We start from the raw sequence: 16,851 nt of genomic DNA, 5'->3' as shown, positions 1-16,851 counted from the left end.
CACTAAACCTCAGTTTGATCATCTGTAAAATGGAAAGAATAATAGAACTTATTTCCCAAATTTGTGAGGATTAAATGAGATAATAGCTATAAAGTGTCTGGCACATAATTAAAAAAACTATAGAAATATTAGATATTATTACTTGCCTCTCCTTCAAACTATTCTCCACTTTCTAGTACCTTGATTCTTTGCTTTGACAACTACCTCTTGCCTTAATCGTCTATTCTTGGAAGCAGTTGGTAGCACAGTGGATAGAGGACTGGGCTTAGACTCAGGAAAATTGAGTTCAAATCTAGCCATGCTTCTATGAAAATGTTTCACATCATGTAAAACCCAGTGGAATTGCTCATCCGTTCTGGGAGGAGGGGAAGGAAAGAAGATGAATCATGGAACCATGGAAAAATATTCTAAATTAATTAAATTTAAAAGAAAAAAAGAAAATGTTTCACATGACTATACAGGTATAATCTATATAAAATTGCTTGCTTTATCAAAGAGGGAGAATGGGAAAGGAAGAAACAATTTGGAACTAAAAAATTTGGAGACAAATGTTAGAAATTTTTATTTATATATAATTGAGAAAAAATAAAATAAAAATTAAATGAGAAAAAATCCAGCCATAGGCATTGACTAGCTGCCTGACCCTGGGCATATCATTTACCTTCTGTTTGCCTCAGTTTCCTGAACAGTGAAATGGAGATAATAATAACACCTTCCTCATAAGAACCATAAGGATCAAATGAGCTATTGGTAAGAAGTGCTTGTAATGTGCCTAACATTTATTTTTATTGTTCATTTAATTGGTTAAGTTCAACTCTTTGCAACCCCATTTGAGGTTTTCTTGCCTAGAGTGGTTTTCTGTTTCTTTCTTCAGCTCATGACAGATGAGGAAACTGAGGCAAACAGTTAAATGATTTCTCTAGGGTCACATAGCTAGTAAGTATCTCAAGCCAGCTTGGAACTCATGTCTTCCTGACTCCAGGCCTGGCACACTATCCACCATGCCACCAAAATAGGGAGACCGAGTCTCAAGAAAAATCTAATAGCTGATATTCATTTAGCCATTAAAGTTTACAAGGTCCTTTTCAGTCATTATTTCACTTGATCCTCACAAATCTGTTCTTGTGAGTTAGATATAGCAGATGTTATTGTCCTCATTCTACAAATAAACTGAGATCCTAATAGGTTGAGAAAGATTGCCCAAAGTCACATAAGTATGAGAATCAGGATTTGAATTCATGTCACTTGACTTCAGGCTCAGCATTATAAAAAGCATAATAGTTCATAATTATGGACAATATTTTTAGGTTCATTCTGGAAGTGTCATTTGTGCCCATGTGAATCAATAGAAGTAGGTAATTGTCACTCCCTTTTGATAGGTTCTCTCTTATGTTTGTAACGTATGGCCAGAGAGGGAAGGCACACCCAGGGGAAATGGAGGGAGAGAAAGAATAGAGTTGAGAGAATGGAGAGGGGGAAGATGAACCTTCCCCTCTCTTCCCTTTGGGGAAGGTAGCCCAGGCTTGTCTCCCTGAGGGAAGGAGTATGTCTCCTCAGAGAATGGTTCTGGGAGATGGGGGATAATAGCTAGAGGGATAAGCTTTGGTAAGATGACACACTGCCTCCCCTTTTTGGTCCCAGCTATTGTTGAGAGGCAGGATGGACTCTTCTGCCTCTGGATCCTTCAGGTACAGCAACTGCCACATCCTCCCCCAGACTTTGGATTACTCCACAGCCCAAGAGAAATGGTTGCTCCTTGGGTCTGGTTGTTTTGATCCTTGGGATCCTGAGCTAACCCTCCTTTTGGGGAGAGATATGGGTCTCCCCAAATCTTCAGCCCCCTTTCCTAGTCTCAGAAACTAGTCAAACCTGATTCTAAGTAGTAGATACTTTATTTGGGTTCACATAGGGAAGGGAGAGGGGTAAGGGTGTCAGGTAAGGAAAGTGGGTGAGCAGGAAGCCCTATTGACTAGCAGACAGACCCTCCCAAGGTCTCGGGGTTCAGGGTCTCAGCCTTGACCCCTCTTCTGGCCAGTTGCTGGTTTGGTCCCTACTCCTGAGCTAACTAGCTTGAGTCTTGGCGTCCAGGACAAGTTAGGGAGAGAGATGGAGAATGAGATCTCAGTGGACAGCTTTCTTCAAGTCCACAATATTCATTGATGACTCTGAGCTGTTGTTGAGAGCTGAGTGGGAGATATTCAGGGGTTCACAGAGAAACAATGATCTCCAGAGAGACCCAAGCTTCTTCTTAGCAAGAGAGCCAGCTACCCCCTGGCTCCCCTGGAAGAAGTGACGAGAACAGTTGGAGATCCCAAGCTTCAGATTCTCTGAGTGAAATCTTGAGGTTTTTCTTCTGCATCTTCCCTGATCTCACTTTGCATCTGATTTCAGTCAGAAATTGCTTCTTGCACAGATTGAATTTGATTCCTTGATTACATGTTCTAGATGCAAGATCTGGGAAAACAAGAGATCCGGATTAGTATATGTGGTTGAAAAGTAGCTGCCTCAGTACTCCGGAGCGAGAAATCGTGGCTAATACATATCTAAGGTTGGATTTTTTAAACCCTTACCTTCTATCTTAGAATTGATACAAATTGAGGGCAGCTAGATGGCTTAGTAGGTAGAGCGCCAGATCTGAAAATGGGAGGACCTGGGTTCAAATTTGACATCAGACACGTCTTTGCTGTGTGACCCTTGGTAAACCTCTTAATCCCCACTGCCTAGCCCTTACTGCTCTTCTGTCTTAGAACCAATACACAGTATTGGTTCTAAGATGGAAGATAAAAGGTTAAAAATGATACAAGTATCCATTTCAAGGCAGAAGAGGGGTAAAGGTTGGGCAATTGTAGTTAAGTGACTTGCCCACACCAAATCACACAGTGAGGAAGTATCTGAATTTAAATTTGAACTCAGGTCCTTCCCAACTCTACTCTTGACTCTCTATACACTGTGCCAGCTAGCTATCCCTCTAAGGTTGGATTTTAACTCAGGTTGTCCTGACTCCAGGTCTGGCACTTAATCCACTGTGCCACCTAGCTGCCCCTAAGCAGGCTGGAACCAGTTACAGAATGTCTACACAAGTCCAAGTCTTCCTTTATACATCATCACTCTTGCAAAAGTAGGCTCCTTATTTGCATCAGGCAAGGGTGTAGACTTCCCTCAATTGAACAAAAGATCCTTGAGAGCAGGAACTATTTCATTTTTGGCTTTTTATCCCTCATGCCCAATGTGCTTACTGGCACATACATTTTTAATAAACGTTTGTTGATTGATTCTTACCAGGATAATAGTCTCCTAATCTCTTTCTCTGTCATCAATCTCTTTCGTTTTCCAATCAGTCCTTTACACAGCTGCCAAAATAATCTTCCTAATGCACCTGCTTGACCATAATTCCCTTGCTCAAAAACCTTCCCTGACTCCCTACTGACCCTAGAAGAAAATACAAATTCTTTCACCTGGAATTTAAGAGCTTTCACCCAGAGAACCTTTCTGGTAACATGGGGGTAGGGAGGTCTGACCTGTGCCCAGAGTGCCTCTTCAGAGAGGACATTAGTGAGCAAATGACATCCCTCTCCGTGCACATGCTATTTCCCAAAAAGTCATGATGATGTATAAAGGAAGTAATGTGGAGAGACTTGGAGTACCGTGTAGTCATTTCCTGTTTCTTGTTGGATCACCATAAGTTGAAGCAAAAAGCTGACTGCAGAGGGATTTTTAAAAGACTCATCATCACTACCATCTCAGCTATGGCCTCATTCGCTTTAGGAGAATCTCAGCCATTTTTTTCACTCATTGTAGCTAGTAAAAGAAGTAAAGTCTCTGACCCTGGGAACTGCAAAATGGTAGAAGTGCAAACCATGGGTATTTGAGAATACTGGGGTCCAGGCTGGGTGTTTGTAGCTAGCCCAGCATCAGTGCCCTAATGAGCCGAAAGTGATTCTCTAGAGGGACCTTATGAACCCATGGCAGTGAGAACTCATGGCAGGGATGCCACCTATGGACATGAACTTTGTGGGAACAACACCAAGTAGCAATGGAGCTAAATTGAGCCTATTTCCCCCCCCCCACCAGAGACTGGGGTAGTAGGGAAGGGGTGAAGGGTATATGCCCCCGGATGCTGGGTGGGAAAAGTTTGTGTTTAGCTGTTGATACAGCATTGAAGTAAATAATCCTTTGTATAAATTAATCTTTGTTAATTGGTTAAATTGAACTGAGGTGTTGGTCTTGGCTCCTTAACTGAGGATTGGTAGGGGTTCAAGCTGATGGCAGTAGAGAAAAAGTATCCCTTCCCACAAAGCCTGGGAATCAGAGTACCCTGGAACCCAGAGGGGAAATGTAGCCTGTCTGGCTAGAATGAGCTAGACCCTATACACTACCCTAGTCTGACTTCACACAGCTCCCATACTCGAGGTATTCCAGACTAAGCATCATTCCTTCCATTTCTCTCCTCTTTATGTTGGCACAGTCTATCTTCCATACCTAGAACATACTGCCTTCTCATCTAAGAATTCCTTTTTTCTTCAAGGCTCACCTTGGGTACACTTCCTAACTGTGTGACCCTGGGCAAGTCACTTAACCCCCATTGCCTAGCCCTTGTCACTCTTCTGCGTTGGAACCAATACATAGTATTGATTCTAAGATGGAAGGTAAAGAGTTTAAGAAAAAAAGCAACTAATTGGCTTTAAATCCATTGGTTCTTAGGGGTGTCTACCCCAAGCATTTGAAGCCTGGGTGGATGAAAACAATTTGATCCAATGACCATAAAGGTGGCTGAAGCAGGTTCTATGAAGTGCTTCAGTCATCCAAGATGCCACAGTCATTCCCTGCATCCCAGGTCATTTTGTCCTGACTTTTGTCTTGCCATTGGATTTTAATGATGATTTTACACAGTTCTGCCTCACTTAAATCCAATTCACATGGGAATGAAGGACAACTAACAAGACCTTTTCTATGTAGCCTATCCTGATCTTCCCTTGACTCTCCCCATCAGCTAAAAGAAATTTCCTTTCTATAATTGTAATTTCAGTATTTCTTCTCTGATTAGCCACTACTTGTGTTATAATTATCTATATGCCTATTATAATTCTATACACACATTCCATTCCCAGAGAATTTCTTTCCATCAAGTTTTTGTATTGCTTTTTTTGAGATCATCTTGATTATTTTGATTGAATTTCCTAATGAGTTTCACAAAACATTATTGAAATCAGTTATACATTTAGACTAAACATAAGAAACCTGGATAGAAAAACTGACCACCCCTTCCCCCCATAGTATTTTCTTTCCTGTGGTATGTGTATTTCTTATAAGGGTTTTCTTTTTCTTTCTTTTTTTATTTTTCGATGGTAGGGAAATGCAGGGAGCAAAATATAACAAATGTTTCTAAAAATAATTTTTAAAAATCGCCATTCTGATTAAAAGAAAAATCCTTAATCCTTTCAACCACCTTCTTGCTTTATCTGGAAAAGCCCAGCCAAGAAGTATCCACTTGCTCACCGGAAATCCACCCACTTCTTTAGGCATGTAGACAACACACTTTGATTTTGTTTTAAGTTGAAACATATTTCATTCAATAATATGGCTCCCTTCCAACATGATAACTGACAATCTAATAGCCTGAAGCTTCTAAGGAACTTGAAACAAATGCACACATTAAAAAATGATTTATTTTTTGCAGAAGTTAGAGGAATAATTCTTGGATCAAAGTGACTCAACTTAATTCATAATGGATTGATTTCAGTATTGGGCCTGAAGGGAGTTAAGTGTACATTCTGGCACAAACCAATTAATCATACTTTTCTAGCTTGACTAATAAAGTGAATATCAACAGGAACAGGCCCAGAGAGATTTGAGACCCTCTTAGACTTCACCCCCTCGAGGGTCCACTTTAACCAATCTTCTTCATTGTTCTGACTCCCCAGCTTTTTTCAAGGTTACTGGGTCTCAATCCCTTCTCTTCCAATTTTCAAAAATTCTTAAGCAGTCAAAGAAAGGGAAAAGGCTGAGCCAACCAAAGTCACAACTAGTAATTCCAGTGACAGGACAAATTCACTTTCAAGATAAAAGTTCCGTACTTCCAGCCAGACTCCCACCTCACAAAGAGATAGTATCAGGGACGATGGCAGATCTAGTGTGCATTGGCAACAGAACCCTCAGAAATATTGGCACAGGCTTAGATAAGGAAACAGACAGTCTCATTGTCAAAGCCAGTGGCCATAGCCCAAGTCTGGTAGAAAGTTTTGAGGTACAGGGACAACAGGTCAAGAAAGTATCAATCGAAGGAAGCATATTTCTGTAAACCCCCACCAGATTTCAGTGCTCTGAGGCAAATCCCCAGTCATTTCACCCTAGTTATAGCTCTGAAGCCTGTATGTTGGCAGTCAAAAAGATCCATACTTAAAAGGAGAGCTTTAGCAATCTCCACAACATTAATATGATGCTTTATGGATAAGGATCAGTTTGCCTACATTAACTTATTTAGCTCTCATAACCACCTTGTGAGGTAAATTAATTCAGGTATTTGTCTTCATTTTACAGATGAAGAAATTGGATCAGAAAGGTTAGTGAATTTATCCAACACCATGCAATTAGTAAGCAGCAAATAAGACTCAATTTTACAATGAAAGAGTGCTAGAACTTCTCCCCCTTTTCTTTGCAGAGGTAAAGGATTATGGGTATGAAACATAGCATTTACTATCAGATTTGATTAATGTGTTGATAAGTTTTACCAAATTGCTCCCCCTTCCTACCTTCTCTCTCTTTCCCTTTCTTCTCTCTCTCTCTCTCTCTCTCTCTCTCTCTCTCTCTCTCTCTCTAGATGTTATTTTTTAAAAAGAACTATCTGTAAATTTAAAAAAAGAACCAAGAAAAATAATAATTCTCTATTCAGATGACCTAGGCTTAAATCCTAGAACCCAGTGGTACCGTGGATAGATGCTGGGCTGGAAGCCCAGAAGACCTAAGTTCAAATTGTCCTAAGATAGCTCCCAGCTATGTGACCATGGACAAATCATTTAACTGATTGATGCCTATCTCAGTTTCCTACTCAGTGAAATGGGGATAATAATAGTTCCTACCTCACAGAGGTATTGTGATTGTAAGATTTGTAACATTTTTTTTTGCATCGTGCCTGGCACATCATAGGAACTTAATAAATGCTTATTCCTTTCTCCCCTTATATCCTGGTTCTACCCCCTATTATGTATGTGTGTGACCTTAAGCAAGTCATCTCCCCCCTCAACAATGAATTTGCTTGTCTGTAAAATAAACTAGCAGAAGTGTGTCCTGACTAGATGATCTACAAGATTCTAGCCAGTCAATGGAGACTGCTTCAATCACTTTGTGAGAACCAATCATTAAATTTTCAGTGTTAGCTTTCACAGCTTGGAAATTGGCAAAAAGCTACAAATTAAGGTTTAATATATTTCTCTATTGATTGTCTAGACTTGGGAAAGTGTTGGAAAACATGTTAATAATGAAGATCAAACTTATAAGTTTGTCCTATAAATGTTTCCTTCCAGAGATCCAGTTGTTATCCAGCTCTAAATTAATAATCCTATAATTTAGAGGATCTTGTCATCTAAGTCCAGCACTTTCTCCACTATGCCATGCTATCAAGAACTTCCTGGCCTAATATGGAAATATGTTTCTCATTATTTGACGTGTATAATTGTGATTACATTTCTTACCTTCTCAATGGGTTGTAAAGGAACAGAAGAGAGGGAAAGAATTCAGAGTTCAACATTTTAAATGTTATATGTAAATAAAAATGTTTAAAATAGTTTATGAGACTATAAAAGATATGAATAATAAATATTTCTGTATTATATATTTATATTATTACATAGTATATGATGTTGTAAAGATTATGTGCCTGTTGAATATATTTATATATCTCGGTCTATACTGTAGTAAACAGCAATCATTGATTTCAGTGGAGTAAAGTGACTATGAAAAGAAAAAGGATTAAGGCCCTTCCCAGTGGACCAGTGCCAAGGACAATCAGATCTCTGGCCAATATTATTTCTGGTTCACATCCATAAATTCATTCTTGTGGGGAACACTTCTTTCTGCCAATGAAGATCGGCAACTATCTGAGACGTATGGTCTGACAGTCTCTCTGGACACTGAGAGGTTCAGTAGGCTGGTTATCATTACCCAGTCACTGCTCTCAGTATGCATGAGAGGTGGTCCTAAAGCTCAAGTCTTCCCAGCTAGCCCCCTCCTGCTGCTTCTTCTCTGTCCAAAAATACCAAGTCACATTACCAAGAATTAAGCATCATAGGAGATCCGGGTCAGACACTTAGATCCGGATCGAGGAAGAGCCAACTGAACAAACAAGATTGTTGAGCCAAAGTCAGGAACACAGGAGATTAGTCAGTTGTGCCAAGGCAATATGAAGAATGGCCAAAGTTATTGGGGGATGGAGAGGGAGTAAGAGAAGCACACAACTTCAGCTTTTCTCTCAGGCAAGGAGGTAGCAGATGATGGTGGATAGAGAGCTGCCCTGACAGTCAGGAAGTCCTGCCTCTGACACATTGGGGTTCAGTGCTTTCAGCAGCATCCATTTCATCCTGACCCCACTTAAGGTTTTCTTGGCAAAGATCCTGGAGTGGTGCATGCCTTGGCAGCACATCTACCAAAAATGCAGAGATACTAAAATGGTTTGCCATTTCCTTCTCCAGCTCATTTTACAGATGAGGAAAATAAAGCAAATGGGGTTAAATGACTTGCCCACAGTCAACCAAGTAGTTTCTGAGGCTTCATTTGAACTCGAGTCTTCCTACTTCCAGGTCTGAGCTCTATCCTCTGTGCCACCTAGTTGCCCTCTGGTGTGTATGGCAAGTCACTAAACCTTTTAGTGCTCTGGGAAAATCTTTTTAAAAAAAAAAAAAACAACCTACTTTTTATCTTACAATAAATACTGTCTTGGTTCTAAAACAGAAGAGTAGTGAGGGGTAGGCAATTGGGTTTTAAGTGATTTGAACTAGGATCACTAGTATCTGAGGTCAGATTAGAACCCAGGATCTCTCATCTCTAAGCCTCGCTCTCAATTCACTGAGCCACCTACCTGCCCCACTCTGGACAAATATTTAAGAAACATTAACATGTGATCCATAGATTTCCATGGACCCATGACCTTGGATAGTAAAAAATATATATCTTTATTTTCACTAACCTCCAACTGAAACTGAACATTTCCTTCACTAATATAAGTAACATGGGAAATCTAGGTGGTTCGGTGGATAGAATTTAGATAGAAGAATTTATCATGAGTCAGGAGAACCTAGATTCAAATATGATCTCAGATGATTCCTAGCTGTGTGACCCTGGGCAAATCACTTAATCCCAATCCCAGTTGCCTAGCCCTTACTACTCTTCTGCCTTAGGTACTTAGTATTCATTCTAAAACTGAAGCTAAAAAGGTTTTTTAAATCATACAAGCAATAAACATTTTTAAAAGGGGGTACATAGGTTTTCAGAAGGTTCATGGTATAAATAAAATTAAGGATTACTGTTCTAAGACTTTAAATTGCAGAGAATGTGCTGACCTGCATTGATGGAAGTAATTTCCTCACCAGAGAGTTCCCTAAATCAAAGAAATTATAGGTCTAGTCCCTATCCTGATCCAAAGCTAGAAAGGCAGCTCACCAGTGGAGTGACCAATGGGTGTTAACACTTGCTTGCCATACCATGGGCTAATTCTTCCTTTACCTGACATTCAATTAAGTAAACACTTGTGAAGCACCTAAATCAAAGTTTAATTCCTTTCTGTCCAGGCCACTTCTTCCCTGAAGTTATGATGTCAAGACTGAATTTCCCTGTATTTCCCACATATGGATTTTCCAAGATACCTCTGGGAAACCTGTCATGCCTTTTACACTTCTATCTCAAGATAAACCATCCTAAGACCATGGCAAGTCAACCAATGTCCATCGTAAGACCATGGCAAGTCAACCAATGTCATGGCTCTAGATCCTTGGGAAGAAGTTCTTTACCTGGGTCCTGGCAACTTTTAAAGAATACTTTGACAACTATATTTCAATATAATTGGTTTCCTTTGAAATTCTATATATCTTATTTTATTCATTTAAAAACAGTATTCTGAGAAGGGGTTCATCGACTTCACCAGAATACCAGAGGAGTCCAAGGCATGAAAAAAGATCAGGATGGTTTTTTAAAATTTATTTTATTCTAGTTTAGCATGTAAGGTAATAGTCTATCATCCATGGGATCCCTAGAAAAGAGCTATACCCAAGGTTCTTTCTAGTCTCATTGCAAATAAGCCCAAACCTGGGCATCACCTTCTTTTCCCCCCTAGGCATAAAGTTTTATTTTTCTCATAATAGTATTTTATTTTTCTCAATTAAATGTAAAAATAATTTTTAAACATTCATCTTTTTTTCAAATTTTGAGGTCCACACTCTCTCCCTTCTTCCCACCCTCTCTCCCTTACTTTCTTCCCATCCCTTCTCAGTCCTTACCATGGTAGGCAACCTGATACAGATTTTACAATGGGCATCCTCTCTTTAGAGAAATGGTTAATAATCTCAGCTGTCTTCTGCTAAAGGGCAGCATCTACAGAACTCCCTATGATAAGAGTGTAGTGATAGTCATAGAGAGTATGAAATGATGGAATAATGACAAAACTAGCTTATTAAAATCTTTTTTATTCTGACTCTATCATCTGTTGTGCTAACTACTCTTCCAAGTTTTATCATAATCAGATTTGATGAGCATGTCATCTATATCAAGTCATTGGTAAAAATGTTTTAAGAACCCTGGATCAAACACAGATCTCTGCAGTGGGTATTCCACTGGAGACCTCCAAAATTTGAATACAACCATCCAATCAGTTCTGAGTCCATTATTCAGAACTTTTTATCCAGTCCATCTCTCTCTCTCTCTTCTACAGAAATATTATGAGATATTTTATTAAAAGTTTTACTAAAATCTAGGTAAATGGTACTTACAATTTTCTCTTCATGTGCTAGTTTAGTAATCCTGTCAAAAAAAGAAAACAAGGTTAGTATGACATGACATGTTCTTAAAGTCATGTGATCACTACGCTATTTCCTTTTCTAGATATTCACCAGTCATCTCTTTAAGTGATTCATTCTAGTATTTTACTAGTAATTGAAATCAAGTTCATTGGCCTATAGTTTGCAGGTTCTCGTCTCTTCCTTTTTTTTGAAAATCAAGACATTTATTCTTCCCTAACTTTGTCCTATCTCCTCTATTTTCCACAATCTTTTAATTACTACTTCTAATGATTTATTAAACACATCTTGTGATTATATCTTCTCTACAGATATTTATGCTTTTGCACTCTTGGTATATACTAATTTGATGCATTTTGTACTCATCCAATAATAACCTCTTGGAGAGCAGGAATTGTTTTACTTTTGTGTGTATACCACTATCCCCTATAGAATACAACCTTTTCTATAGTATGTATGTAAATGTATGTAAATATCTATTGGACTGAATTATTGCCTACCCTACTACATATACTCTTTATAATCATGAATTGAGGTATAGTGGCAAAGGGGCTAGGTCAAGGCAAAGTTATCATTAGAGAGCTGGCTTATTAACTTTTGCTCAACCCTACATTAGACTAAAAAATACCCAAAAAACAAAAAACACAAATATGTGTTAAGCATTTACTATATGCCAAGCACTGGGAAATAGAAATAGAGGGAAAAAAGAAGATAGTCCCTGCCCTTAAAGAGCTCATTCTCTTAAACACATATGAGAGGTCAGTTTCAAGGTGAATAAAAAGGGTTGAAGGACCTAAGGACTCCAATACATAGTAGGGAATGAATACCTATGGGAAAAAAAAAACATAAGGAATTAGGTTATTTTTTTTATACTTTTATTTCTTTCTGCTAAGAAGACCCATGTCCTTGTTCCAAGCCTTCATCTGACTTGTGATGAGAAAATACTTTTTCATGCAAATAAAATCTCTCAGATCTCCCTTTTTGCTACCCTCTCAATAGAGAAACTTGCCACTTTTGTCACTGAAAAAATTGAAGCTATTCACAGAGTGTCTCATATCTTTTGGAACATTCTGTCGCTGCTTTCTTCTTGATTTATGTCTCATATGAAGTTACCTCATCCTTCTTTATCTCTTTGCAGCCTGTTAATCATCCTTTCCTCTATGAAAAATAAATAAAATAAAAAGCTTTTTTGAAAACAAAATTCTATTCTCTCTAGGTTTTTGTGACACTGCTCTTTCTTGACTCTCCTCCTACCTATTTGCTTCTCTGTCTCTTTTGCTAACTCTTTATTCATATCATACCTTGGTGAGCTAGAGACTGCCTGGAGGAAGGCAACAAGGATGGGCCTTGAGTTGGCACCCTATGAAGGTCAGTTGAAAGAAGATGTGGAAAGGAAAACTGAATCAAGCTTTGGCCTTTCTGCCACTGAGGTGGAACAGACAGCAGCTGGAATGAAGAGTATTTTCTTACAAAGGATATTGAGCCTGAAATTATTAATTAATGGTTGATGAATGTAAAGCATTTATTTGAGACTTAATATGTGCAAACACTGATATGCAAACTAAAAAAAAAAAAGTCTTTGCCAGTTTGGGTAAAATTTGAGATTTGCATGAGCTGATGCAGAGTGAAGCAAGCAGAACCAGTTAAACAATTTATAGAACAACGTTATTAAAAAAAAAAAAAACTTTGAAAGACTTAAAGAATGCTGATCAGCACAATGACCAGACATGATTTTTGAGAACTAATGATGAAGCATGTTTCTATTCACATACTGACAAAGAAGGGACGAAATTGAGCTACAGACTGAGTTGGATTTTTTTGGACATAGCCAATGTAGGAGTTTGTTTTTCTTTACTTCACATATTTCTTACAAGGTTTTCTTTTTCTTTCTTTTTTTTCTCCTAATGGGGGAGGAAGGAGTTGGAACGAAGGAAAAAAAATTTGCTCATTGAAAATTTTTAATTTAAATTTTAAAATGAACAACTCTGCTCTCAAAGAACTTGTGTTTAGGGGAGAAAATACAAATAGGGAAGTTGGACCCAGGGAATAATTTAGTCTGTAGAGTCACAGGACTGAAGAACTGATCCATATAAAAGTCAACTTATATACCCTTTCCAGTAACATTGGTATATTCAAAGAGGACCAATGACATAGGAAAATGTCTTGACTCGAGCATGAATTGGATTTAAGTGAGGCAGAAGTACACAAAGTCATCACCCTCATTCTATATTTCAATGCCATCAAAGTCCAGTGGCAAGAGTCAGGAGACCTACGCTAAAGTAAGAGGTAAAAAGGAGAAGGGAGAAGGGCCAGGACATAAGTGGCAGAAGTATGTGTTTGGTGGCAGAGCAAATGACAAGATGACTTAGATGGATAACTAGATTTAATATAGAACATGATCTGAGGGCTGGTTTAGATAGACTCAGTAATTTTCCTGCCTCCCATCCAGAATCTGGACAAAACCTGGATACTTCCCTGGGCCTTAGTTTCTTCATCTGTAAAATGAGCAGAAGGGGTTCAAATAGATAACTTCTGGGGTTCCTTCTAGTTCTAAATGTATGAACTTTCCCAGAATCCAAGGCATAATTCTAGAGGTCTGGTGCAAAAAGAACTGGCCCAGATGAGAATAAGCAGGACATCAGTAGTGGAGCAAATTTCAAGATATTCAGGATAGAATTTTAAATTTTTTTGGTGATTGTTCAGTTGTTTTAGACATGTCCAGATCTTTGTGATTCTATTTGGGGTTTTCTTAGCAAAGATACTGGAGTGGTTTGCCATTTCTTTCACTAGCTCATTTCAGAGAGGAAGAAACTGAAACCCACAAGGCTAAGTGACTTGCTCAGGGTCACACAGCTAGTAAGTGTTGAAGGGCAGACTTGAATTCAGGAAAATGAGTCCTCCTGACATCAAACTTTCCAAAACACTTTATTCATACAGTCCAAAACGAATATACTTAGTTGCTTTTACCTCCCCTCAAATAGTGTAATCATGAATTATGCTTTAATCCAAGACTGACAAACACTTTGTTGTTTAATTGTGGCATTCACACACCTAAAATAGGCTAAAAGTACCTTAAAGGCAAGATCCCCCCTCTGTGTCTCAAGGGGAATTTAATAGTTGTGTTCCTGTATCTGAAGGGTTGTCAAGTGGATGAGGGATTAAACTTGTTCTGTTTCACCCCAGAGGGCAGAAACAGGAGCAATACAGGAAAGTTTTAGAAGCTAATTAAAAGGTTTAATGTCATGAACAACTTCCTAGCAATTAGAGCTGTCCCAGAATGAAATGGGCTGCCAAGAGAGGCAGTGGGCTCCTCCTCATAGGATGTGTTCAAACAGAGGTTGAATTATTTTTTGTCTACTATAGTGGGGACTTTTTCTGTCATGGGATAGACCTCTGACTTCTAAAAGTCTTTGATTCCTGAGAAAGAGTTTCAATGGCCAGAGATGGAATCAAGGTCTTACAAAGTCTCAACTTCAATACCTTTCATGTTGGCTGGATCAGGGAGAAGAAGGATGAGGAAATAAATCTTTATCCATAGCAAATGTGTCTAGATCTGGAAACTACATTTTATGAGGGATATATATACAAATGAAGGCAGCCAGAATGATGAAGGTGCTAATAGCACCTTCATATGTTGCCATATGTTGATCAGACAAAGAAACTGAGATGTTCACCCTTGAGAATAAAAGACACAGGGGAGACATGAGAACATTTTCAAGTATTTGGAGGGCTGTCCTGTGAGGAAAGGATTAGCCTTGTTTTGTTTATTCATTTTTTGCAAATCTTTATCATTTTTCTTCAGTTTGTAGTCTTTTATCACTTTCATCATTACATGCATTTGGATGACTTTGCTTAATTGGTTATCTTGCCAAACTTTCTTTAAATTAATTTTACTTTCTGCTGCTTTTCTCTGCTTTAAAAGATAATATTGTTCATAATTGTCCATTATCCTTCTTTGTAAGATTTTACAGATGAGTTAGTACTATTCTAACTCAATGTCACCTATAGCAGCTATCTGTTTAGCAAATGTCACTATATCAATTAATTTATGTTGATTAAATTTCTTGATAAAATTATCATAGGTAGTGGTGATGTCACTTCTATTATCCATTTCCCATTTTTTTATTTTCAGCCTCTTATTTAATAGTTCAGAATTACATTAAATTGATAAAGCAGAAAATTGGGAAACATTTTTCAGAGACAGTATCTCAGACAAAGATCTCATCTCCAAAAAATATAAAGAATTTTGTCAAATTTATGGGGATAAGAGCCATCCCCAGTTGCTAAATGGACAAAAGATATGAATAGACAGTTCTTGGATAAAGAAATCAAAGCCATATATTGCTAGTTCTATTCTCCAAGGAGATTAGGGAAAAAAAGAAAAGAATGTATATGTCTCAAAATATTTATAACACTCTCTTTGTAGTGGCAAAGAACTGGAAATTGAGGGGATGTCATCAATTGGAGAATGCCTAAACAAATTATAGTATTTAATTAAAATGGAATACTACTGCACTATGAGAAACAATGAGCAGATCATTTTTTTAAACTTAGAATTACATGTGATAAGGAAAAGTGAAACAAGTAAAACCAAGAGACCATTATATACAGTTACAGATTTAATATTTGAAGAATAATTTGTGAATGTTTACCTCCATTACTTCTTTCTTCTGGTTTCATTTATAAAAAGAATGTCAAGATTAATGATACAGATTCTCCAGAATTTTGTCCATTCGTTGGTCAATGTAAAATGATTTCCTATTACAGTATCAATAATAAAAGTTCAATACTGGTCTAAAAAGTGTGTGAATCTTAGCACCTTTTATCCCTTTCTCCCCACTTTGACACCAACATTTCAAAAGCAAGAACAGTTCTTACCAAATCTTAGGACAATGACCAGAAATAAGATTGGTTTTCCATTAGATCACAAGCTTTTCAAAGACAAGAATTATTTCACCTTTGGATCCCCAGCACTGAGTGTAGTAAAAGTCATATAGTGCTTAATAATATATTAATATTATTATAATATATGATATATAAGAATCATTATCATCTTAATAAATGCTCATTGACTGACTGATAGAAAAAAAAAGAAGACAGCAAAACCTTAACAGCCAGGTAATATACTGATGATGTGCTTCTCAATAGCAATTTGATTGGTTCTCAGAAAACAAACTTGGAATGTTATCAAAGCTATCTTCAAAGCTTTTCAAGAATAGCAGAACATGGAAGAGCTTATTGTCCCCTGACATAGTCTTTGAGAATCCAGTATTATCTATGAGCTATAATGAAACTTTAGAATTGAATTTTGAAGAGGTAAAATAGTTCATTGGAAAGTATAATTCATGAGTACCAAGGTGCTGACCATTTGTCCAACTCAACCTAATTCCACAGCCAGTTGCTTTAGCAGCTTCTGTTCCCAGCCCCATGCTGATGCTGACAGGTTGTCATGGCAATGGGCAAGATGTGCCAAGCTCCCTTCTAACTCAGCTATGCCATGGACTCATATGTAGTCCATCCTTCCAAAATACCTTCCTAAACCTATAGGTCATGGCTTGGTTGGGTAGTGTTAATGGAAGTACTCAGAAATTCTAGGCACATACAACTAGCCCATTAAGTATCAGAGAAGGCACAATTATCTATGAGATGATATTCTGAAAAATAAAAGTTATTCTTACTACCACAGTTAGTAAACTTAGAGGGTGCAATTCAGGACTAAAGATATCCTATATCCCTCCCCATAAAACTGGGGAAACATGGAGTAGAGACAGACTGGCTGAGAGTCCCAGTTATTAAGTCACCAGTACCTACCTGGGTCATAGAAAAAGACCTTTACATTTTTTGCCACTTG

General features: G+C 38.0%; 1 long non-coding RNA gene across 1 annotated transcript in view; it reads right to left on the bottom strand.

Moving 5' to 3' along the window:
• Positions 1-1,617: 1,617 nt before the first annotated feature.
• LOC103096410 (uncharacterized) overlaps positions 1,618-16,851 on the bottom strand; it is a 40,743-nt gene continuing 25,509 nt past the window's right edge. Inside the window, exons 3-4 of the long non-coding RNA XR_008917540.1 lie at positions 10,974-11,004; positions 1,618-2,454 (exon numbers count right to left, since the gene is read on the bottom strand). This is a non-coding gene — a long non-coding RNA (uncharacterized LOC103096410). The remainder of the gene's footprint in view (positions 2,455-10,973; positions 11,005-16,851) is intronic.

Source organism: Monodelphis domestica, chromosome 3 (assembly GCF_027887165.1).
Source record: "Monodelphis domestica isolate mMonDom1 chromosome 3, mMonDom1.pri, whole genome shotgun sequence".
Lineage (NCBI taxonomy): Eukaryota > Metazoa > Chordata > Mammalia > Didelphimorphia > Didelphidae > Monodelphis > Monodelphis domestica.
Note: the sequence above shows the minus strand (reverse complement) of the source record. Positions and strands in the feature narration are given on the sequence as shown.